We start from the raw sequence: 24,546 nt of genomic DNA on the forward strand, positions 1-24,546 counted from the left end.
ATAAATGCATCTACCTCCTTATGTCACCTCTATTTGTTTGGCAATTTGGATATTCTGCAGTCATTCAAAGCTACTCTCACATAACCACCACATTCTGTCTTTTGCTGCATTATTCTGTCAGGGCCATTACTGCATCTAGAAATCCTTCCACATCTACACTATCAAATCCTTATTTCTTTCAAGATTCTTTATCTTTCAGCGATCAACTCCTACTCCGCACGCCAATTATCTGTCAAGGATGAAGACTCGCCTCCTCATCTTTACACATAACGCAATGGTCCAGGGCAGTTTCATCACCAAATAAACCATAAGCATCCTGGTGATTTTTTACTACCATTTTTTACAGCAGTAGAACAATTAGACACCTCTGTCTTGTAAGACCGAAGGCTGGGCTTAACATGAGGCCCATCACCTCCTCCTTGGCTCTAGCTGTAACTGAAAGATGCACTTTTCAGATCTGTTAACACTATCAGTATGTAATAAAACTCCATTAATAACACTCTTCAAGTGAAAAAACATTTGTTGTCTGTTAAGAGACTGCCACGGTCCCTTAGATACAAATAGCACCCAGGGCCAATCTTCCAGTACAGAACATTGTTTGTACAACTGGACACGAAAGAATCTTACACACTGGCTGTATTGTAAGCATACAAATTTTCTATTTTTACCAACTGTTGTATAGCGGAGAGAAAAAAATAACATCAATCCAAGACATAACATGCTTAAATTCCCAGAACTTGCAGCTGTATGGTATAGAGGACCCACCGTCAAGCTGAAAAACTCCACAGAGGCATTGATGATGAAAACAAATCAAAATCTACAAATGGGAAGGAAGAAAAAGCCTCACCGCTGTATAAAGGAAAAGAATATTAATTACTGTGATGATGATGGAATGATGCTGGTTGTCAAACAACTGTTTTCAACACTCAGTGTAAAAGCATCCAAAAAAAATCCAACTAACAACTCTCAGAGCATTTCCAACAAACAAGTAATTTGTTTTGTTGTTGATAAGTCCAGATACAGCTATCAACTATATTCAAGCCCAAATGATATTTTTTTTCTTTGTGAATTTAAGCTGTCTTAAAAAAAAAAAAAAAAAGAAAGAATGAAAACAGCAAGATAAAGTACTGGCATCACATAATAAGGGAAAGCACAGAGAAAATCCTCATTTTAACTTCACCATGTGACTTAACTGCAACACAAATTATTGTGGTGTCAGACGTGAGGGGCACCTGACTTTTTTTTTTTCTCCCCAGCAAAACCTAGATCTTCATGTTTCCTACCCCAGTCTGAGCCATGGGGACCAGTCAGTTTGGTAACTGGTGCAGTTACCAAACAGTTGCTGGATAGAGCAAGTATGACAGACGCAATGTAAAAATTAAATACTTCTGGTTGAACTCAACTCGCTGCTGAGGAGAACCATGGATAAATCCAGGTCAAAACTTGTATTTGCACTGTTCGACTGCAACAAGACAGCTGCACGCAAGCACCCCACAAGACTGTTGGATAACAATGTTCAAACTAATGATCCCATCAAGCAATTCATGTAGATTTTCAAGAAAAAACATCAGTTGTCCCTGCATCATATGATAGCATCAAAATCCCTTCATTTCAACACTTGTCTCCCATCTCCACCACTCAAAATCTTGCATGCACTTAAACTTATCTTGAAGTTTTTGATATGAAATGTCTACCAAAGTGCATCCCTGATTTCTGAATTGATTCATATTCTAATGACAGCAACTAAAAACCAGTCAATTCTCATGCATAGCAAGATTACTTGAATTAACTGCTTAAAAAAAAAAAAAAAAAGAAGTTGCCATACTCTTCATTCCTGTTCATAATTGTATGTGAAATAACTTCAGAAATAACTTTCTGAGGGCAGAAAATTCAGAGAAGAAGCTTATCATGCGTTAGTAGAACAAAATAGTACTGATTATTTCTGCTTTTCAAAAGGAGCAAGTTCATTAGCAATGTTTGTAAATAGTTTCAGGTGTGGTCCACAAAAAGGTGACAAAGAAAAAGATCAAACTGTGAAAAAGCTTGTATTTCAGGGCTGGTTATCGTGACTGAATATAACTACAGGTCAGAATTAAGGCTGATTATTCCAATTAAATATGTTAGGGAAAAATAATGGGTTACAGGAAAACTACAGATTCAACAAAGGGAACAAATTTTGTTGTGATTTAAAGAGCATAAAAAACTATTTTTGACAGAAAGAAAAGGGACAGAACAACTCACCATTCCTGAACCACCTCTAGCAAATGCAGCACATTTCATTATGATCAATCCTTTGTCATTTCCCAGATATTTATTTCCATTCCTCTTTCCAGTTAGATGGCTTTTAATCAGTGTTTCAAAAACTAGCAACTTGAAACCACACAAGTGATCAAGTATTTCAAATCTCGGAAAAAGATCAGTGTCTTTGAGGAAAGGTCCAACACTTTGGGGTATGTTCTGCAGACAACCTCACTGTGAAACCTCTGATCTTCTTGGGACCCTTCTAGCATTGCTTCGTCTCCAGCAGGCCCGTATTTTCTGTCACTGCGACCAGCCACAGACCTTTAAAATCTGGGTGCAAGACACTTCACTTGTGTCACAACAAGGAGTCATCTGTGCATGGCAACTACCTTATCAGTGTAAGCAACCTGCAGCTTCCAGGAAACTCAAGCTAAAAATCATACACATCTAAGGTTCTATTTTCTTCAGAAGTATGCATACAAAACACACAAATACAGGCTAAAGCTTTCTCCCATTTGCTCATTCACATGCCTACTCTTTCAATATACATATTAAACAGTATTGCAACATGTTTTCACAGAGGCAAAAACTCCAAAGGCTATGTCCTCCAAGTCCTCAGCTTAAAGCAGTGCTCTAATATGTGCATTCACACAGTCACTTGAAACAGGGACATCCACCCTACTGCCTTCATACACACACTGTATGTGATAGCCACCACGTTCACAAGAACAGATGGGTAACAAGTTCTGCTCACAAAGATGACAGTCTCTCACACCTTTCCAGATGTAGATATGCAATGATGTTTCTAAAACTTCATAGTAAAGTCTTCAATGTCTATTTCTCAATTTCATATCTACTGCAACCTTTTAGTATTTTACAATCGTCAGCCTTACTATTTTGATTAAATGTCTGCTGCAACAGCACTGAACTTGTTTTGGTGAGAAGAGCAGCAAGACTCCTTTTACCTCCACTAAAGGAAATATTTGACTTTGCTCATCCTACAGGAATATATTTTCCTTACCTTAAATTCACACCAAATGGATCAAATGACTTTTTCTTTCATCATCCTGATTTAATCAGTCATTCCAGAGTTGTGTACTACTTTCATATTTTTTCCAGATTACATAATCTTGCCTTTTTTCCTGTTAGTTTGCCCTTCACATTATTGATAACTACAGCCAAATTAGCTTACTTTTTGGCATTTACATTGTTAGAAGTAACTAATGACATTATCACAAGTCAGTTCATAGCAAAGTCTATGGAACAAAAAGCTTTTTTTTTTTCTTTAAATAACTTATCAACAAATGATCCTCCATTCTATAGCATTAACAGACCTTCCTGTTAAAAAAAAAAAAGCAGAATATTTAAATGGCAGATAACTAACCAAGACATTAATATTTACTGCCTAGTTACTCAGATTATATTCCACTGTATGTATTTTTATGAAGTTTTGAAATTGACTACTTAAGTTTTAAAATACTCAGATTACTCAAGACTCTGAAATCTTGTACTGTTTTGTAAACACAACATTTTTGAAATACACGATAAAAAATAAGCCTTCTTTAACAAGATTTTGTTACAGTTTATTTTTCATTTTTTAAGCATACCACATCTCAGAAACAAGGAAACCAGCCATTTCCTACTGCACTAGGGGGAGAAAGAGAAGCTGTACTTCAAATGAAAACAAAACGTTCCTTGTGTTATTGTTCAGAACCTAACTACATCTTACCATTCTTAATTTAAATGGTTAAATTTAAACAAGTCAAGAAATAACCAAAACAGAAAATCAGGAATGCTTCTAACTGCACAATACTGTCTGTAAAATATTTTCTCATCAACAGAAACATCTTCAGATCGTTCTGTGAATGCATTCCCTCTATACTTCTCCCATCTTCTTAGTTCTCCACTCTACGATATTAAGTTCCCATGCTCAGATATATAAATAAGTTATAAAATTGAACCTTATAGAATAATAGAACCGTTTGAGTTGGAAAGGACCCTTAAAGGTCAACTAGTCCCCTGCAATGAACATGGACATCCGCAGCTAGATCAGGTTGCTCAGAGCATGGTGCAGCCTGACCCTGAATGGTTTGAGGGATGGGTTTTCCACCACCTCTCTTCCACAACCTCTCTGTGCCAGTAGCTCACCCCTCTTACTGCCTCCTCTTGCTACACAGGAACTTCCACAGATTTCTTAAGAGCTGTTACTCACCAGACTTTCAACAGGAGATTCTGAGCTTAACAGGTTCAACATAAAAATGAGCATAAAGGGACTGCAGAACAGCATAACTCGATCTTCCTGAACCTGACAGTCTTGGTTTGACAGACAGCAATCAGGAAGTCTCATGCATTAAGCTGTCTGAGAGCAAGATGGTCATACTACTGGAACAACTTGGGTGAAACTAGGACAAATGGATCTAAAAAACGTAAGTACTGTCAAGAGGACATCGACCACAGATTAGACACACACTACTTTCCAAAGGTCCAGCAAAATGTGTGACAGCATGCATCAGAAGAGAACAACTCCAGAGTGGAATCACTGGCACTTCCAGTTTTGATCAGCAGATAAAAAAGAGGACATGGATTTCTGGTTACTCCACTCCTGGAAAATGCTATGAGCATACTGACCTGCATTTCCCATTTGTGGTTTGAGTCTGAAGTGGCTGAGCCTGTTTGCTATAGAATTAACTCCTAGCCAATAGATTGCTGCCAAGAAAATTCAAAGACAGCTACCCCAACCTTTTAGAATAATTGCTTCCTTATTCAACAGAGGAGATCTTGATGATTAATAGGAAAACCATTGCAAGAAAAACATCTCATAGCTTGAAGATTTTGTTCTGAAACACTTGACATGTGATCCTGGCTACTCAATGAAGAAGCTCCGTCACATGAGATGAGATAGCCCTATCACCACCAGCCTGGGAGGAGAAAAAGGTGACTCTACAGGCAATAGAAGCTGGAAAGTAGGAATTTATTCCAAAACAGTCAACTGAAGTTGCTGGTTAAACACCACTAGATCAGAGGTCTTTAATCGTCTTCTAGTTATTGCCTGCTAAAGGCAAGATGAATTAAGGGAATATTTTAAGGTTTAATGGAAAATATATACTGAAGTAATCCAGATTGTTTTCAACATCGTGAAGAAAAACTAATCACACAAATAAAATCTTTATATTAAATAAAGAGACAACATGACATAGGAGACTAGTTGCAGAAGGTAATTAAGATCGTACGGCCATATTGACTAAGTGCAGCATACTATGCCGCATTTCTCCACTTACATCACGCAAATGCTGAAGACTTGCACAAATTCACAGTTACAATCAAGAAGAAGGCATGTACCCTACTAAATATAACGCAAGAGAATTTTACAGCGCCCCAAAAATAAGGTACAGCTACCAGAGGTACAAGGAAATGCCATATTAAAAAGACATTCTGCATTAAAGAGAGACCAAAATAAATCAAGATTGTTCCTCATCTTGAGAGGTCAAAAGCTGCCAGAGATGCATGACGTGCTTCACTGAACCTTAACACAGAGGAGATAGCCAAAAAGATTTAATCACAAATGGTCTTGGTATACCACTTAGGAACTAACAAATGAAGTTTTAGATGATAACATCATCTTTTACACAGCATAAATTTACAATTAAAGCATTCACTTTCACAGGGTTTTGTGGGTGTCAAAGTGCCCCCGCCAAAAATTCAACTGAAAGCACTTCACGGTGTGAAATGCACCACTGCAGGCTGATCTCACTCAGGGAGTAAATTGGCTGGCCAACACGTGGGATGATACACTCCATCTAAAGCCAGTATTTATATTCTTTCCCTTTTGGCCCTAGTAACCTTGATTTCTCATTTTTTATCCGTTACCCAGCTATTAAATTACAAAAGGAATGAAAAGAGAAGGTAGAACACGTAAAAATAGAAATGACTGGCAAAAAATTCTGGGTTTATTTGGTTCAGACATGCTCCTTCTTTTATTTTCATGTTGACTTTCAAGTCCATAATCTTCAGTAAAAACTGGACAAGCTGTGTCAAGATAGTGAAATCTTGTGGTGGATTAGTGGTACTGTTTTACTTTTTGTCAGATCATCTGTTCACCTACAAGAAAAGCATCAAAAAGCTTCCCCTCTCCATCTACTGCTAATAATCTAACTACTGAAAAATACAGTGCACAAGGGGCAGGAGAGGGAGGGGAAGTAACTTGCGGAGTTTTTATGGCTTTGTGGCATTATTTTTTTCTCCACCATTCTATTTTTAAAGGCGTATTTCATCTGGAGTTTTCAGTCCAAGTGCATCTACTTACGCTCTGCCACATGACAGCTTTTGCCCAGCCTCATCAGAGAACAAAAATAAACAAATATTGGCAAAAAAAAGTCCCTTTCTTTTTCTCACTGTGCAATAGAAGGGCATCTGCCCATTTTCCAGCTTATTTCAAATAAGGACAGTATCTTAAAGATACTTAAGAAGAAAATACAGTGGGTATTTCGAAGTCATAAATATTTACTGGTATTCCTTACTTCAGCCAATCTACATATGCAGTCTCCAAAAAAGTACCTTTTCCTCAAGTCTCTTACATGAAAGGAGAGAGATTTTTCATGAAAGTTTTCCCTTTTCCTCTGAATCAGCTACTTCATCAGCTCTACATGCGTTGGGAATGGGATCATTCTGAACAGCGGGCAATAGGATGAAAGAACTGTTCTGTGATGACACATTCCCCGCCCTTTACGATTCTCTATTCCTGTATAACTCCAATAATTACCCAAACACATATTATCCTTTCAATTCCACACATGTATCATTCTTCTCATTGGCTGTTGTGGTTCTGATGTCCAGAGCAGACTGTCCTGTTTAATGAAGCTCTTCAATGCTACAGACAGCCCCTAACATATACAGTCTCCTATTAGCGTGAAAAAGTTCTCCACAATCTCTGTTCTGATATTTTTTTGTAATTACATGGCTGAGAAGAAAAACCGTTACTTCTGGTAGACAAAAGAGAGATCTTTTAAGACAGTGACACATTTTGAGAGAACTCTATAGCAATTTAAAAGAAAAAAATTATAGAATCATAGAATCCTTGGAGTTGGAAGGAAGCTCTGAGGGTCATCTAGTCCAACTCCCCTGCAATGAACAGGGACATCACAGCTAGATCAGGTTGCCCAGGGCCTGATCCAGCCTCACCTTGAAAGTCTCCAGGGACGAGACATCAAACATAACACTAGGCAACCTGTTTCAGTGCCTCACCACTCTCACTGTGTAAGATTTTTTCCTTACATCTAGCCTGTTATGTATTGTTCAGTTGTCTGTGTCATTGGATGGGAAATGATCTGCTCCCCTCCACAGGGAAAAAAAAAACAGGAATAAATTTGTTTTTAGCTTTGTGTCAATGCAAAGCCTGTTACATTCAGCACTGCCCTTTAACTTTTTAGTAGCGCATAAATGTGCTAGATCTAATGTTACTTTGGCTGCAAGAAACACAGTGGAACTGGTCTTTGAATTACCCTTTCTCCAATATGAGGAACATGTGATTAAATGCAAAAAAGAATAAAAGCTTGCCTATCTTCTTGTACTGTTGGGTATAGAAACTTGAGTAAAATAGCATTACAAAAGCTAACATAAATCAAGATGTGTCCCATGTAGACCAGATTAGGATCTTCCTCACCTGAAGTACTGTAGATTTGACTACAGATTTTGCACTTTCCACCACGAGTTCAAGCTTTAGAGCTTTGTCAATTTGTGCAGAAAGTTACTGTTTTCAAATAACAAATCAGCAAAAGAAAAAAATACAGGTTAGTCAAATTCTATGTTGATCTTTTCCTTGCAGCATTTTCCTCTAAAACTATATGTTTCTCTAAATAGCATGTATCAGTCAAACACAAAAACTCCTTTCAACCTCCCTTGGCTGATCTTTGGAAGTGAAAGAGAGATAGAGCTGCTGTACCTGAAGTTTCTATTTTCTTGAAAAGAGATTTAAGGTGAATTTGTAATAGGGGCCGTAAGCTACAGCATAATCCAAGAAACAAACTTCCTTTGAAAAAGAATCGATAATGACTGGTGAAGTCTCAGAGTGCAAGCCTCTGAAGCTGTCCCATCTCTCGTGAGACAATGTTCATACCCAAATGGGAAAAAGTGAGAGGAAGGGCCAACAGTTACAGATCTTGAACACTTTATGTGGGCATTGCCTCAGCAACGACAGTGAGAAGATAGAAGGGCCAGTACCAACTGAATTAATATTGCATAAGAGAATTTTGAAATGTGTCAAAATCCAACATAACAGGATGATTGTAATTAGTGCTTAATTACATAAAGGAAAAAAAGATTCAGACATTGCAAAACAGCAAACTTGGAACAACACACCAAAGCCCCATGCACAGCGTTCATAATCAATCACAGGAATGACTTCAAAATATAAAGGCAGTGGAATTTAGTATGAAAAACCATTACTAATAGCAGTAACAATTAGAAAAAAACAGTATAATAAAACTCAATAGCCATCAAGCACTATGCCAGAGGACAAGATGGCCAACAGGCACCTGTCACTTAGCAGCAAAACTAGTCATTTACTTCCACTAAAAGATTAATTATAACTGTGACCTGACTGTAACTTGGCAGGTTACAGCAAACAGAATTTGTATAGTAGTAACTTTTTTCCAATCTCTCTCAGTAAAATAGATATCTGTATTTGATACTCATTTGTTTTCCTTTCTTAAGTTAAACACAAAACAGAAAGACGACCAAACAGCAGTTTCACCATGATGTTAAAAACACCGTCATCAGCATTAAAAAAAAAAAAAAAAAAAAAAAAAAAAAAAAAAAAAAAAAAAGCAGCAGCTTAAATTTTTTTTTGAAGGAAACATAAGGTGGCTGCTTATCATATGCATATTTACTCGGGGAACATTAAAAATATTTATTAAAAATATTTTTGATATATTTACCTTACTTCAGAATTAAGAAACTGAATGAAACTATATTGTACTTCAAGCTTCCTCCAGACTGTTTTCATCTGTATTTCCACTTCATTTGTTCAAAGGTGGTATTATGGAAATGCATATTTTTATGAATCTGTAAAATAAAAAAATTTGACTTACGAGTTATCCAAAGAAATTGTACTGACAGCTTATAGTACATAATGCAAACTGCATATTGAAGATACTGATATCCGAAATAATGGAAGTCATCTGCTATTACGATCTGCTCCTAGAAAAAAATCCAGCTTTTCAGACTCTTACATTTCTACCAAGTTGTATAGTTACAAAATATTTGTACTGAAAAGCATTTTCAATTCAGTTTAGGTGACGTACAGGTTTGTCGTAGATGATGGGAGATCCTGGGGAGGAGGGATGCTAAAAGTCCCTCTAAATAGGTTTCCTATGTGCCTTTCTCATCTTTGCCAATTACCATCCAATAACTCCTGGATTCACCTGTCCTGCAGCAATCAGGTTTACAAACCACTCAGTTTCTCCAATTTTATTTCTAAAACAGATTAGGAGTCAGACGTATTGTTGATGGCACAAATGGAAAAAAAAAGAAACAATGCTCCAATCAATCTTTATTAAACACTCAAGAATCTTCAAGACTGCAGATCCACAACAAAAATACAGTAATATCATCCCACTGGTTCCATCACACAAGGAACTCCAGTATTCTGAGAAATCATCACTAGGTTTACTGAAGTTACACACAAGCATGATTGCTCCCAAGAAGAAAAAGCAAGCCAGAAGTTTGGGAATAAAATACTGAGTTTGATTTTTTGTTCATGTTTGTGAAATAGCCTACACCCGAACATCAGAGAAAAGCAAGGGGCAGGTTCTCACGCAGCATTCTAACAGTTAAGAGCAAGCCTGACTTGTGTCAACTGGCCCTTGGTTTTCAAACATAACACAAATTTTGGGCTTATCAGGTTTTCTACTTAGATTCCAACTTGAGCATGTGGCACATATTGCCAGCTCTTCCCATTTTATCACATCACAATTTGTGAATGTTTCTTTTCTATCTGAAGCTTTTAGAAACATCACACAAGAATTTTATCACTAAGAGCTTCCAGTCTTAAGACTGCAAACATGACCTTGACAGTAAAACAGAAGCTCAAACGTCACTAACACAGATGGTTAAAAATATACAATCAATCTTACAATCTAGTGATTTAATGCCTTATTTTTGAATGTGAAGGCCAACAGCATTAGGAACAGGGACGGATGAAGCATGCACCCACATCATTTCTAGCAGAGGAAAAGTTTGTGTCCACTTCCTGTTTCCTTTCTAAGCTCCATGAGAACATTTATCATCACAAGGTCAAAATACTTCTGTCTCCACGTCCATTTATAAGTATTGCTCCTAACACACTGAGGTTTAATAGTCCTGGTAATGAATAATAAATCTGTGCAAAATGGCAATCTGAAACCATCCTGAGTATCGGATAGCAGCAGTTCTTCAAGACAACTGTCTCCACTGAGCAGACAGGCTGACACTTGACAGCTATTTCTTCCACAGCAGAATAGAAAAACCATTCTTGCCATGCAAAGATGCGTTGTGGAGTTTGGTTTTGCTTTTTTAAAAGTAAGCTTATAAAGAATTTGCAAAATAAATCCATCTCTCTCCCTATCTTTAATCAAGGTATTCAAGTAAAACCCTCACAACCTCTACAGCGTGCCTATTAGGTTCTCTGCTCTGGACAGATCTGATTCTCTTCTATCAGCCTTACCACTGGGTAATGTGGGCACAGTCTCTCTCATGACATTAAATTTGTGTGTCAACATGAAATTCATCGCCTCCTTTTTTTTTTAGAGGGCTACAAAAATCTCAGAGATGAGTGAAGTTAATGATTAATTTATGAGTGACCTCATTCTGTTACTTTTATGCAATTTCTTCATCAGCATGAGATGCTACGTCAGAATGTACTTAACTTTATAAAAAACAGTGACTTACGTTATTGTTATCCAGAATGCTCAACTGCTAACATTAGTTTTTCCAAATATTTTATGGCATTCTCAGTAGCATTTTGCAGAAAAATGTCATAAATTACAAACCAAGCTATTTATTAAGTTATTCACAATGCATCTTCACTTCATTAGAACTTTATCTACTGCAGTGACTACAAGAAGCACTAACAGCTTCAGAAGCACACAGGTCTCAGCGCTTCACACTAGTTACATATAAATCCAGATAGACTTGGAATTTTTTATAACAGGATTAAATTTGAATTCTTCGTACACTATTAACTCAGAATTTCACCATTCAATCTGAAAAAAAAAAAAAAGATATCAGAATTACATTAATACACTAATTATAATATACTGCTAACTCAGAGAAGTGTAAATTTGCAGTCACCAGCAGGTCACAGGGAACAGTTAGAATACCCAGCCTGGACAGGCCCCCTCTTGAGTTTTCAACTCAGCTACCAGTGCCTGAGGGCCAAGGTGGGTTTTCTACCTCACTTCCTCACATCCTCCCCATGGTCACAAAGGGAAAACCACAGGCTGGTACATGGTGTGTACTCACTATATCCTCTTGAGCGGAGGAGCGCTTACTTCTAATAGCTGAGATTGGTTTGTGCAGATGGGGAGCAAGACACAGCATCTCTGAATTGCTGGAATTCCTGGGACAGCTTCTCCACAGCTGAGACACAGGCCCACAGATAGGAAGAGATACTAATTCTGTTCCCTCCTAGTTCCTTGGGACCTTTGCTGATAGCAGCCCTGGCCCTGTGCAATGCAGCAACTATAAACATCAGTGTGTTATCAACATTGTTCTCCTAGAAACAAAACACAGCATCATAGCAGACACTCTAAAGAAAACAATTCCATCCCAGCTGAAACTCAGACACTATCTTGTCAGCTTTCAGCTTTGATATTTCATTTTTATTTTAAATCTTAAATGACTGATTCCTCCCCAAAGCATCTTCTTGTAATTGGGGAAAAGTGAGAATTACCCTTTATTTCAAGGAGAATTAAAAAAGGAACATTTAATATAGGTTAGAAATTTTAGAGTAGGATAAACAATCATCAAGTAGATGAAGGGCTTTGCTATGTGGCTGCTAACATCCAGTATCTGACAAATCTATAGCTGAATAAACAGAAACAGCCCAGAAACAAAGAGGAATGGTCAGTACAGAGGAAGCCTACAACTGCCAGAAGACAGGATGCAAAGGAAGGCTCTTAACTTTTAACAAAATCTGACTTACCATGAAACTTAGGAAAAGAAGGATGAAGATGGCAAATACTTGCACAGAAATTGTTGTTATTAAACTTCTTAAAGTCATGTGTGCATTTTACTTGCAAATTCATGTTTACTTAAGGAACATAAGTATAGAAAATTTGAATTGCAGTAATTCAACTGCAATTGTGTATCTGATCACAGAAGAACTCATTGGTACAGATTATGGGTTAAACATCCCTCAATTAATTCCAGTTTCCAGTTAGACCTTCCCCATTTTCAACTAATCCAGCCTCCATCATTGCTTCAGTTTTGCTGGGTTAACCATTCAACTGGTCACACCTCCATCCCAATTTTTGAAGCACAATCTTGTTTTCCTATAAATTCTAAGTGTGGGTTTCGTGATATCAGACCAAAAAAAAATTTTTTAAAATCAACAAACACAAAAAGGGGGCAATAAATTTTATGGGAGTGTGAGCAAAGGGGAGAATGGGGAAAGCAGGTGGTGCCAGCAACGTGTCTGTATGCAGTGCTGGAGTGCCCATGGCCAGCTGACAGTTCTCTTAAACGACAGACAGGAGAGATCTCAGAAGCAGAATTATCCATTTTAGGGTAAACCACAGGCAAAAACAAAAGTTTTTATTAGAAATTTGTGAACACAGAAATACACTGCAGGTCCAGACTGTGAGAGTACCCTGGAAGATGCTTCAGTCTTATGACTACCACTGGAAAATGTAGCCAGAGCGGCTGTAAGCTACAAACTGATCAAAACAGTGATTATACTGCTATGACAAATCTAATATAGCTGTAAAATTTGAGTAGAATTTTAAAATGCTGCCATACCATATTTTCCAGTACTATTTCAAAGTTCACATTCAAGGATACGAATTTCTTAAAGAAATCCTTTTCAACAAATGTACATGCGAGAAAAGCCACACTAAGCTGGAAAAGCAAAAGCAATATGGCCTTCAGCACAAGTGAGGCTTGGTGGCTTTGTCTGTGGAACAATAAAGGTATATATGAGCATTCTAGTAAACAAAGCCCTTTCAAAACATATGGGACCAATACACAAAATGAAGTGATGCTAGGGCTGAACAAACTTAGTGCTCTGCAGCCTGAGCATCAGGTAGCAAGATGTTAAAGAGCCTGAAAAAATGGTTCAAGAACCTTTATCCAATTCTTGAGACAAGATAGTTTTTGATCAATCTCCCGCTTCAATAAGAATATACCCCCATGAAAACTAATTTTAAAATTTAATTTTAATAAGCTCCTGAGTGAGCTGGACTGTGCAGCATGAGACAGAAAGAGAGACTGAGTTTTACGCCGTGACAAATGTACTCGTACATACATCGCAAGGCACCGTACCCTTCAGAATTCCTTGTCACACAATGAGTTTTTTATTGGGGTCATGATGAGAATCCAGACCTAAACCTGTCCTGTGATACTGACTTAGATCCGTAACAGAAGTCTGCCTTGGCAAAAAGAACAGAAAATTCCACTAGGCTCTTACTTTGTCCCAGCAGATGCAGTTTCCTACAGCAGAAAGGTTTTAAATCTTCACTTTTCTTAGGAGATCATTACCAGTTCATTGTGGAATACCTACACTATCTGGAGTCACCCAGAGGACTTAATGGGGCTAATCATCTATAGCTGCTTTGCAAGCAGGCTCCGTGCTCACAGTAACATAGATCTTTCAGTTGTCTCAAATATTCTTCACTCACAGGTCCAATGAGCCAAGAGAGTGAAAAATCAGCTGATTCTCTAGACTTTGGGACTGAAAGCTATCTGACAGCAGCTTGTTCAATCAAAAGCAGTTCTTCAGTAGGCCATTCCCAAAGGCAGTCTCATCAGCTTACAGCACTGGTGACACACCAAAGTTGGATAGTTCATCCAGCATGAAGAAGTCAAGTCAGAATCTAATTTGCCAAGCTCTGTTACTAAACCAACTGGGTTAAAGATTGCGCTGTACAGCAACTACTTTCATCACAGCCCACAGCCCTCCAAGTACCCAGAACAGTTCTGAAAAGTGCTTCTGTTCGTAAGAGATCTAAAAAAACAACTCTTTTACTTCAACTGTGGAGGTAGCCACCAGAAAAACCCCACTGCACATACAATCTGAGCTTCCTCTCAGAATACAGCTAACACAGCCTTCTGCTGCAGTTGACACCCCTGAAAACATAAGGCTAGCTGTGAAATCACATGCTTCTCATTCTTCCTAAGTTTCAGCAAATTATCAAAAACTGCCTGGGCTCTGTTTTGCTTAGTCATCAGTTAACTTTCATAGTCCACTTTCCCAGTGCGCTTCGGAACCTCACCGGGCCTTGCCACTTGGACAGTGGTTTGCCTCGTGCAGATGAAAGCAACAGCAAGCAATCACTTGGCACACAGACTTAGAGGAGCACATTCTTATCGTAACACCGATCCTGGGAATGCTGCCCAGACTTCAATTTCTCTCTGACAAAAGCACCAGTGAAATCTACCTCCTGCCAGTGCCGCAGGACCATTAGATCATGTTTTGACAGGTGACCCTCTTCCTCCTCCCACTAAGATTCCTGCAGAAGGCCAAGTATTTCTTCAGTCTGTCTTTTCACAGAATAACTCAAACGTGAGGATGACTTTCAGGAATGCTTTCATTTAAATATATTGTACTATTTTATATATACAAAAATAAAAATGTTCCTGATATAGTATCACAACTTCAAACACCTTTGGTCTTTGGATGCTATCAAAAGTACTTTCTGAATAAGCTGAACACAAAAACTGAAGCCTGGTATGTGAAAACCATCCATGGCTTTTTCAGGTCCTTGAATCTCAAATATGAAGTTAGAGCCATCACTTGAACAGTCTCAAACACATGGAAACATGGAAGAGTCATTAAGGAAACCAGAAGTCTGTCACACAACAAGGAATGGCTACAGGCCTCTACCATGAGCAGGCCTGTCAAGCATTTCAGTTTTACCGACAGAAAGCGACATGGATTACACACTAACATCCAAGGCAGCAAACTAACACTTCTGGAGGGAACCAAGACAACATGTGCTATAACTAAGAAAAAAAAAATACCAAAACAAAACACTACTTTTCATTAAGATATGAAAATAAGAATATCTAGGCACCTGTTGGCAGCTTAAACAGATCTTAAGAATCTTCAGTAAAACATCATTGATATGAGTTTTCCTTCAGACAAGTTACAACTTCTCAATACTGCTTGGAAGAAACCGACTACACACAATAAGGATGCTCAGATGAGGAGGCCCAGAAAGCTACAAAGGATTTGTGCTTGTGAGATTCCACAGGTTGAAAAGTTTCTGTGTAAGGATATAAATGTAGCTTAGTTCCCAGTACATTCACCTATATTCCCCAGAATATAAGCTCATTTATGTGAAACAGTGATAAGTCAAGATAGAGAACCAACATCCTCTCTGCAAAGATCTTTAAAGGAGACAACCAAATGTGGGCCTTTTGTAGACATCAGCTTTAAGGTAAGGATAAAAGATATTACATCCAACCTACTGCTCTCTTTGGAGTTACCACACACTTAATTTCAGGTACTGCAATCGGACAAAATAAATTCTGAAGTAGCCTAGAATAATCCATCATTGCCAAAAAACATAGCTAACAGTGGTGACTGTTGAAAAATACCATTTTTTTTGTAGCTGAGAATTTGCTCCATCAAATAGTGTTGTTTTGCTCTTCGTAGCTGTTGTAGTTTCCAAGGAAATAAATAGGAGAAATTAGTTTCAGAACAAATTACACGTTTCAACATAGTCACAAGTATAGATACTAGTACAGGTCTTTGGCAGGGAATACAAAAGTAAAAGCTTTACCATTTTTTCCACAATCCAATGGTACAAAACCCCCCCAACTTTTATCAGTAGAGGGAGGTGAAGGCATGCTTTATAACTCAGAAAACTGTATGAAATTAACTCGGTAGCATTTGATTCTATCTGCTGTAAGTGAATTGAACTTCTTTAATAAACAGGGTAATACATTTAGGTCACTCTTTCAGATACAGTAAGACTAATTTGTTATTCTGATAGCAATTAGTCCCATCACCAGAAAAAACAGGAGTTCTTTTTTGCAAAAAAGATAACATATTAAAATAAGTATGCATATCACCTCAAATAAAAGCTATAACTATGGAATCAAAAATATTTGATTCCAAAGTTCGCAGTAAGGATTTTATCCTTGCAGCCTTGGTCCCTGAAAATTTCTTCAAAATTATTTTAAAAAATGAACAAAGGAAATTAGTGCGATGAAAACAAACTGTATAGTGTTGGAATAACCATTTACTCACTAGAATCTCAGAAAATATGACCATAAAAAGATGTTCCATCGTTATCATTTGCATGATGATGCGGAACTTGCTTTGCAAGTCTAAACTGGACTAGCTTAGGCCACCAAGGTCTCAACTTCTGCTCAAGCAGAGCTCACAGCAGAGCTTAAAGTACAGCAGCACTATGTAGGAAGAAATGCACGTGGCTAACTTGGTATACAGACTAAACTGCTCAAATATACTCAGCCACTTCAACTATTACATCTAACAGCTATGAGCTCAGAGTGCTGGAACACTGCATTGCCTCTAAATCTTCAGGCACCAAATCAAGGTTCTGTCCAACTTGACTTGTGATTTCTAATGACAGATTTGTGAAAAAAAATAACTACAAACAGACTAGACCTTAAGGGCAGAGACAAACACAGGGGAGGAAAACTTAAGAAAAAGTTCTAAGACATGCTAAATAATTATCTAAATAGTTAATATGGCTTCTTGTATTTCCTACTGATTTGTATGGTCAGAAATAACAGTAAATAATTTCTATTCATCTCAGATTCTCTTCTCCAGATGCACACGACTGACGGAGCATTCATCAAGGGCCTGAATAAAAACAGTAATTTTTTTAGTTTTTTTTTTTTAAATAAAAAATAAACTTCCAGTAAATACTGGTAACAGGCCACTTAGAGAGAACAATTAACTGCTTGGAAACAGGATCATTTCATATGGCAATACCACCTGTTGGTGAACAAACTCTAAAATACTGGCTATATCCTGAGAAAGGTAACTTAAAAAAAAAAAAAAAAATGGATTCCATGAGAGGACTTAAGCACCACAAGCAGTATTTACCTGATACTCAGCTTCCTCAGACATAGACAGGTTTTTGCCAAACAAAGTTCTACAGGTACCAGAGGTTTGCTATCACCTAAAGCAGATAAGAACTCATCTAGAAGGCCATCCTGCTAGCTATTCTGCATGCATCTTCAGCCACTCAAGCTAGTGCGAGTCGTTAACTGTTGACTCTTTTCTTCAAACGCATTTTTAAGGCAATAATCTGGAAGTTAAACCATCGTCCTACAGGCTCTGGATGAACAGGGTGCTCTCAGACCCAGAGAACCGGAGATCACCCTCCATTCACCTCCCTTGCTGAAGACAAATCACTTCAGAGAAGTGCACGAGTCTCATGGAAGAAGATGCCAAAGGAAGGAAGGGTGTTTTAGCCAAACAATTAAGCATAAATGGGGTGGACAAGAATCATGAAACATGACCACACGTGTTAATATATGCTTTAAATCAAACCACACTCCAAACCTTAAGTTATTTATTCTTGGGAGGTAAAGAGAGAGAGATAGAAACCCCTTCATCTAAAGAAGGATGACTCCTTGGATTTCCTTTATCAGTTAAAGTACCCCTTGCAAGGATGTAGTCATGTGTAACTATGGACACATTCTAATAAAGGGATAAAAGGACAACATAGTTCTCAATAGTATTAACAGTGAAGTCCACAGTGACACAAAAGATATATGAAAGCTTTTCCATCGACACTGAAACACTCCATCAGGAAAACATGCACACTGTTAAGGTGTACTGTTCAGTAAGTTTGCTTGTTTTCAGTTTTGTGCGTCTTAGCTTTGGAAGACTTGTCCTGTTGCAAGAAGCTTGAGATACCTGACATTGTTCCTTTAATGTGACATCTCTTGAACAAATAAAGAAAAACTCTGACACTAACAGCTTTTTCTATTTAGCAGAGGTACAAGAGCCAACAGCTGACATTTGAATCTTGTCTTAATTCAAACAGGAAATACACTTCAAAGAGTTATCAGTTATGGACTGATTTGCTCATGACTGTAATGGGTTCTTCCTTGCCAGAAGACAGCTAAAAGCACACTGGATGGCCTATGGTTACATGCATTTACAGCACACTGGCCAAGAAATTAATGTACATTTCCCTTCTCCTCACACTATTTAAGAAAAATTCCTCATACTTGAGAATAATAAATATACCTCTGCCCAAACTACCCAAGCAAAGCAAGTCTGAGTGCGAGACCTCTTGGATTCAATGGAGATGAAGTTCCATTGCACAGCAAGTAAGGACTAACACTGGAACATCTATATTTTCCTCTTCCAGCATTGTCCCATTTGTTCCTAATTAACAATATTTTTTTAAAGCCTAAATAATCTTTGAGAAAAGATGAAAGTAGAGCTATTTCAGATGTACACACTATTACATCCCATAACTTGAATCTTCTAAGAAAAAAAGCTAAAGTAGTAAATTGTGGAGATATACGTTAAATTATTAACTATGAAGTAAGCGTTCATTATTTTCTCGGGTATTTAAGAGAAAAAGAGCATCTTTTCATGTATCTTTAACTTAGGTATTCCACATTCCATCCAAAGAAGTGAATAAAATTCCTATTTTAAGCAAGGAAAAATGCAAGAGGATTTCAAATGTAGAGCTAACCTCTGCCCCTCTCTACACTGAGAACCATCTGGATTCTATTAAACTGTCAAGCAAGTACCACGATTAATACAAAAAGAAATAAAAGAACCACTGAAACCTTTAACATTGGTAGCTTCCTTATAAGCTATGCTAAATCTCCACACGGACCTCAGCTGATTAACACTTCAAATGCACGACATCTCTTTTATAAAATTATACAGACCACTTTCACTCTCCCTTCTCGGGGACCACCAGGCAGAACTGCAGCTAAATATTTTTTCACGTTATCCTACTCTACAGAGCAGTTGCCTAAGCAAATTATGAAACTGTAAAATAGCAATCAATGTTGTGAAATTCAGGGGAAGGCAACAACGACTTCCATTTAAGGTCATCAGATTATTCTACTACTTCAAACACTTCCACGCTTTAATTTTGCTTAACGCAACGCAGGTTATACAGAACACGGATCATGCATAGCACTACTCAAAGATGCAGGAAGAAAAGGGCCCAGTGCCAGACAAACACCTCCTGGGCTCTGAAGAAATTCAGCCTCATCTAGGTTTATGACTAAGTCACCGACCCGCACATGACTTACAAACTCCAGCAAAAGGAGCGTTCCTTGGAATTGTTTCGTACTTTAAATAGATTTAACAGCACAACTGAAGCGTCAGTTTTCAGGCAGCCTTTTCAGCATAAAATCATTCCCAAGGAGCCAGAAAGCCAATTAATTTCTTGACTCCCTGCAGAAACAAATTTCAGCCCACTGATGATTTCCTGGAACTTCAGCATTCTCTGCATGACAAGAACGCACGATACTTGGGAGCGCTGATGGAGTTTTAACATTATGGATAGTTTTAAGTATTCGTGGAAAACAGAAAAGAATCCAAATTCAGGATAACTACTTCTTTGTTGACATGAAGAAAGTAAAAACGTTCTACAAGAGCAACACAAATGTAAATGACAAAAAGTCAGTTCTCCTTCAAGTGTTTTATATAAAACTCGTCATTAACATTTTGCCTGTTCTCTTTTCACACAAATATACACCAGTTAAAACTCCAACATGATTACCATACAATTAAACAAAATTTTATAAAAGGATGAAAAATATTATAAAAGGATGAGATACACATACATAGTAGTGACTGCTTTTGCTTGCTCAAGCCTCAAAAGCAACTGTGGGAATAAACAGCTGGGGGAAAAACATAGGGGTTGTGGATTCAAGTCTTCTGAATTTGAATCATGGTGCATCTTAAAAAGATGAGAAATAATAAGTTTGATGTTCCAATGTTTTTAAAACAAAAAGGAACATAAGGAAGGTAATTTCCCTATTCCCTAATAAACCACAAAATATTATGAAGGTTGGAATAACCATCTATTTTCTTTAAAGTAGCTTTGAAAATAGCTAAAATTAACACAGTCAGCAGGCTGCCTTTATACAAATCTCTCTCTCTGCCTCACAGAACTGCACAGCCTAACTGCTGGCCCCAGCAGCTCAAGACAGATTCAAAAACAGGTGACTTCCTTGGCACTCCACTAACAGTGAAGATTCTACAAGAGAGAGAGTATGCACCCAGATATGCCACTATTTCTTTCAAGTGATATATTCAGGTATACACAGCTGCAAGTCAGGAAATGGATTCCAAGCACAGGAGGAAGATCAGAGCATCTGACTTGGTTGTGCTGGCTCTACAGAGTCATGAGAAGGAACACAAGTCACTGAAGTGAGCCGAAACAAATGTTTAAATAGTTCTTTCCCACATTAATATATCCTCTGAACTAAAATAGAAAAAATATTTGAGTATATTTAAACAAAATCACACAACAACTCAGCCACAACTCTTCAGTTCTTTGTATTTTACAAGAAAATAGAACTTGAAAGATCTAAGTATTGCAACTAAATCTTGATCAAAGAAGCATGCATCACATATTCTGGCAGTTGCTATAGTAGATGCCTGCCATTGGTTTAATATAAGCATTGCCATAACTTAACTTACCCTTAAAAAGAGGAGGGGGAGGGGGGGGAAGAGTATCTAGAATAAGAGATGGAAAAAAAAAAAAAAAAAGGCTTGAAGTTACAGGAAGCCCAGGAAAGCTCAAGATGCTGCAATATATTTCACCTGTGTATGTGTTTGGAAGTCGGGTGAGACTTAGGAATTCTCAAGTTATTTGATATATGGGATATATGTCCCCAGTAAACCAGAATCATAGAATGATAGAATGGCTTGGGTTGGAAAGGATCTCAAGGATCACCAAGTTGCAGACCCCCTGCTGCAGGCAGGATTGCTAACTGTTAGCTCAAGTACTGGATCAGGTTGCCTAGGGCCCTATCTAACTTGGTCTTGAACACCTTCAGGAATGTGAATGTTATATGGTATTTCAGTAATCTGATTCAATGGCCTTTAGACTGTAAAGCCACCAACAATATCCAGGTAATTTGGACTACATGAGTCTTGGTCTTCCATAAGAGAAGAGAAGTGAGTGTGGGGACACATGGATTGAAGATGGTACAGGATAGAGATGTACATGACCCAAAGCAATAAACTCCTCATAGCATCCCTGCTAACACTTGCCAAGGTTTTCAAAAGCACAGGATGGCATCAGGTTATTCTGCAATGAATGAAGAGCTTGTGGGCTTTCCTGGCCTACATGATCGCTCGGTAAGGTTTATCTCTTTGTTGACAGAACCTAACACACTGCAATTTGTACAAAGCCAATATCAGTTCTTTTATGCACAGTTCAGCAAACTGGTTTGGGGAGGTGGGGTTTCCTGGAGGTGGTGGTTGTTTTGTTAAATGGTGCTCGTTCTGTTAAATAAGTCGAGACCTGCCCATAGTTCCTACCTACTTGTTAAAGGTAACAAAAATCATTTTTAAGTTCTCAAGAGGAATATTCTTAGATATTGAAAAACAGCAGTGGTTTGGATACATAATTTTTATCGCAGTGTGGTAACCTGACCCTGGAACTGACACATGGAAAACGAGCTCCAGAGACCTGTAGGAAGAGAGAGAGAAAAAAAAAAAAAAAAACATCTGGTAATTTGAAAACTTGATCAAGAGACTCTTAAAAATACAGAATAGGGTAAGGTAAATAGAAGCAAATACTAGCAGCATGAAGCAACACCCTTCTGTTTGATTCAACAAATAAGATACCAATGGGAGGAAAAACAAGATTTAATTCCTTCAGCTTCACAGGTCATAAAAAATACCATTGCATCAGTTCATCAGCAAAGTATTCAGAATGGTGTTTCAAGCAACTGTCAGATTGAAAATATTTATGCTTTGAATAGGATGAATAGGAAGAAGACTGCTGAGAGGAATGGAATAGGTAACAAAAGGATGTGTACAAAGAACAGCTGTTTTAACTGCTGCTTCTCTCCAGAGCAATGAAACAACTCCAGACCTCCACCCAGACGTACAGCAAAGGAAATGCTCATGCCAGAGCTCCTCAGCCCTGACATGCTGCCTTTTGTACACTATGTTGCACATTGAGCAACACCCAAAAAGGCAAATTGTCCACTGCGTGTGAAATACTGACAACTTTTCCATTACTGCACAGTAGTACTATGCTATTTTTCTACAGGTCTTTCAGCTCTTGGAGTATTTAAACAAATTGAAAAATACAAGTTTTAAAAATAGTTATTTTATTATTTTAGACTTCTACAATTACTCCATTTAACTCCCTCTTTAGTCAACTGCTCTTTCTTTCATCTGGCCATGACTATTAAAAGCATTAATAATTTAAGCTCTACCTCTACAACTAAAGCTGGACGCATTTTGATGAGCTACAAGTGCTTCTTTTCACTTGCAGAAGGGCATGATACGATGCTGAGCAAAAAGAAAAACCCATCTGATGTTCTCTGACGTTTTGCTTTTAGAATAAATAATTGCATCTAACACCAATAATACAGCATCACCAGTACACACAGCTGACACTGAACAGCAGGCAAAGGGCTTTCCAAGCCGCTGTCAACAACAGCGAAACTAAAATACTTCATGGAGAATCTAGGAACTATTGAAACCATGGCTTCTGCTATTGCAGTAAGAAACACTATGCGACACAATGGCAAGCTGCCTACCAGTTGGTCTTATCTTTATTACATTTATTTTATTATCTGTATTTTATCCACATGCTATTCAGTTTATGTGCTTCTAAAATTAATCGAAAAATATTTTTTCCTAAGAAAATTGTCAAAGACAGCTATTACAAAGAATATGGGGAGCATGGGACTGTCATGTAATTTTATTATCTAATCCTCTGCATGAGCATTTCTACTTACAAAATTACATATCATTTTACTTTCTGTGATTGACAAAAAAAGACAAACTAAAAGAAGCAGAAGCGAATCTCAAATCTCGAGAAATTCAAAAGGAAAGGAACTGCTTATTGAAGTCTGAGCTTAATGCAAGAGGACAAGCAAAGGAAACAACTGTCTCCACAGAAGGAGAATATAAATGTATCTGTATTTGACATCTCAAATTATTTTTGATAGAACTACAGCCACGTTTGAGAAAGTTTACCAGCTCACAGATCTATTTCTTGTTGGTGCTGTCATAAGTTTTAATTAAAAACAAGAAAGAAAACATCAACTGCAATTTCGCAGGAGAGCAAAAAAAGAAAAATCTTAAATGTTTACATCTTCTAATGATGCTTGGAGAAAAAAAAAACACCAGGTTATATAAAAGCTGCAAGAGTTGCAGAAATACTACCAATGCATAACATGTTCTGTTTTCACTCTTATGTATACCGTATTTCACAGAACACGACTTGCAAGCCAACATAGTTCATTTTAGGTTACCAGCATACATTTATATAGGCTATGTAATATACAGAATATAGAAATGTCAATTTTATACTGTTAAAATTGAAAGGTAAGTCACGGGACAGTAGGATGAGAGACCTTCCATAAAGCCAGTACACAGTTTATACTTGGAAAATAGACAAAAAGCATTTTTAAAAGAGACAAGATTTTAGTATACGGGGAATTTTCTCAAGTTCAGTAATCTGCCTTAAGGCTTCTGGTCTTCCGTCAAGTTCCAACACGGCTTGACAATTTAATTTAAACATTTAAACTAGAAAGGATTCTGTGGAGTTTAGCGATAACGTTCACAACTGATAACATTGCCAAAAAAATCCAGGTGGAGAAAAACCCACTATGATTTACTAATGCAAAACTTGGAATCACAGAACCATTAAGCTTGAAAAAGACCACTCAGATCATCTAGACCGACCATGAACTCACCACCACCGTGCCTATCATTGCTGTGACCAAAGCACAGAACCCAGCACTTGGTCCTGCTCAACTTCATACATTTGGCCTCAGCCTATCCAGATCCCCCTGCAGAGCCTTACTACCCTCAGGCAGATCAACACTTTCTCCCAGCTTAGTGGCATCTAGCAGATAGCCAGAACACCAATCCAAAACCTGGCAAAGTTAATTAGCCAT

At 37.7% G+C, this 24,546-nt stretch overlaps 1 protein-coding gene across 3 annotated transcripts in view; it reads right to left on the bottom strand.

The window, feature by feature from the left end:
* BMPR1A (bone morphogenetic protein receptor type 1A) overlaps positions 1–24,546 on the bottom strand; it is an 80,227-nt gene that overhangs the window by 33,169 nt on the left and 22,512 nt on the right. The window contains exon 2 of one of the 3 annotated variants that reach the window (XM_085229509.1): positions 9,179–9,300. The exons of 1 other annotated variant lie outside the window; for it this stretch is intronic. The gene's annotated coding sequence lies outside the window, so the exon portion shown is untranslated. Of the gene's footprint in view, positions 1–9,173; positions 9,301–24,546 lie in introns of all 3 variants that reach the window. One more of the 3 variants, XM_085229508.1, reaches the window with a different exon arrangement.

The sequence above is a fragment of the Meleagris gallopavo genome, chromosome 8 (genome assembly GCF_905368555.1).
Source record: "Meleagris gallopavo chromosome 8, MGAL_WU_HG_1.1, whole genome shotgun sequence".
Classification (NCBI taxonomy): domain Eukaryota; kingdom Metazoa; phylum Chordata; class Aves; order Galliformes; family Phasianidae; genus Meleagris; species Meleagris gallopavo.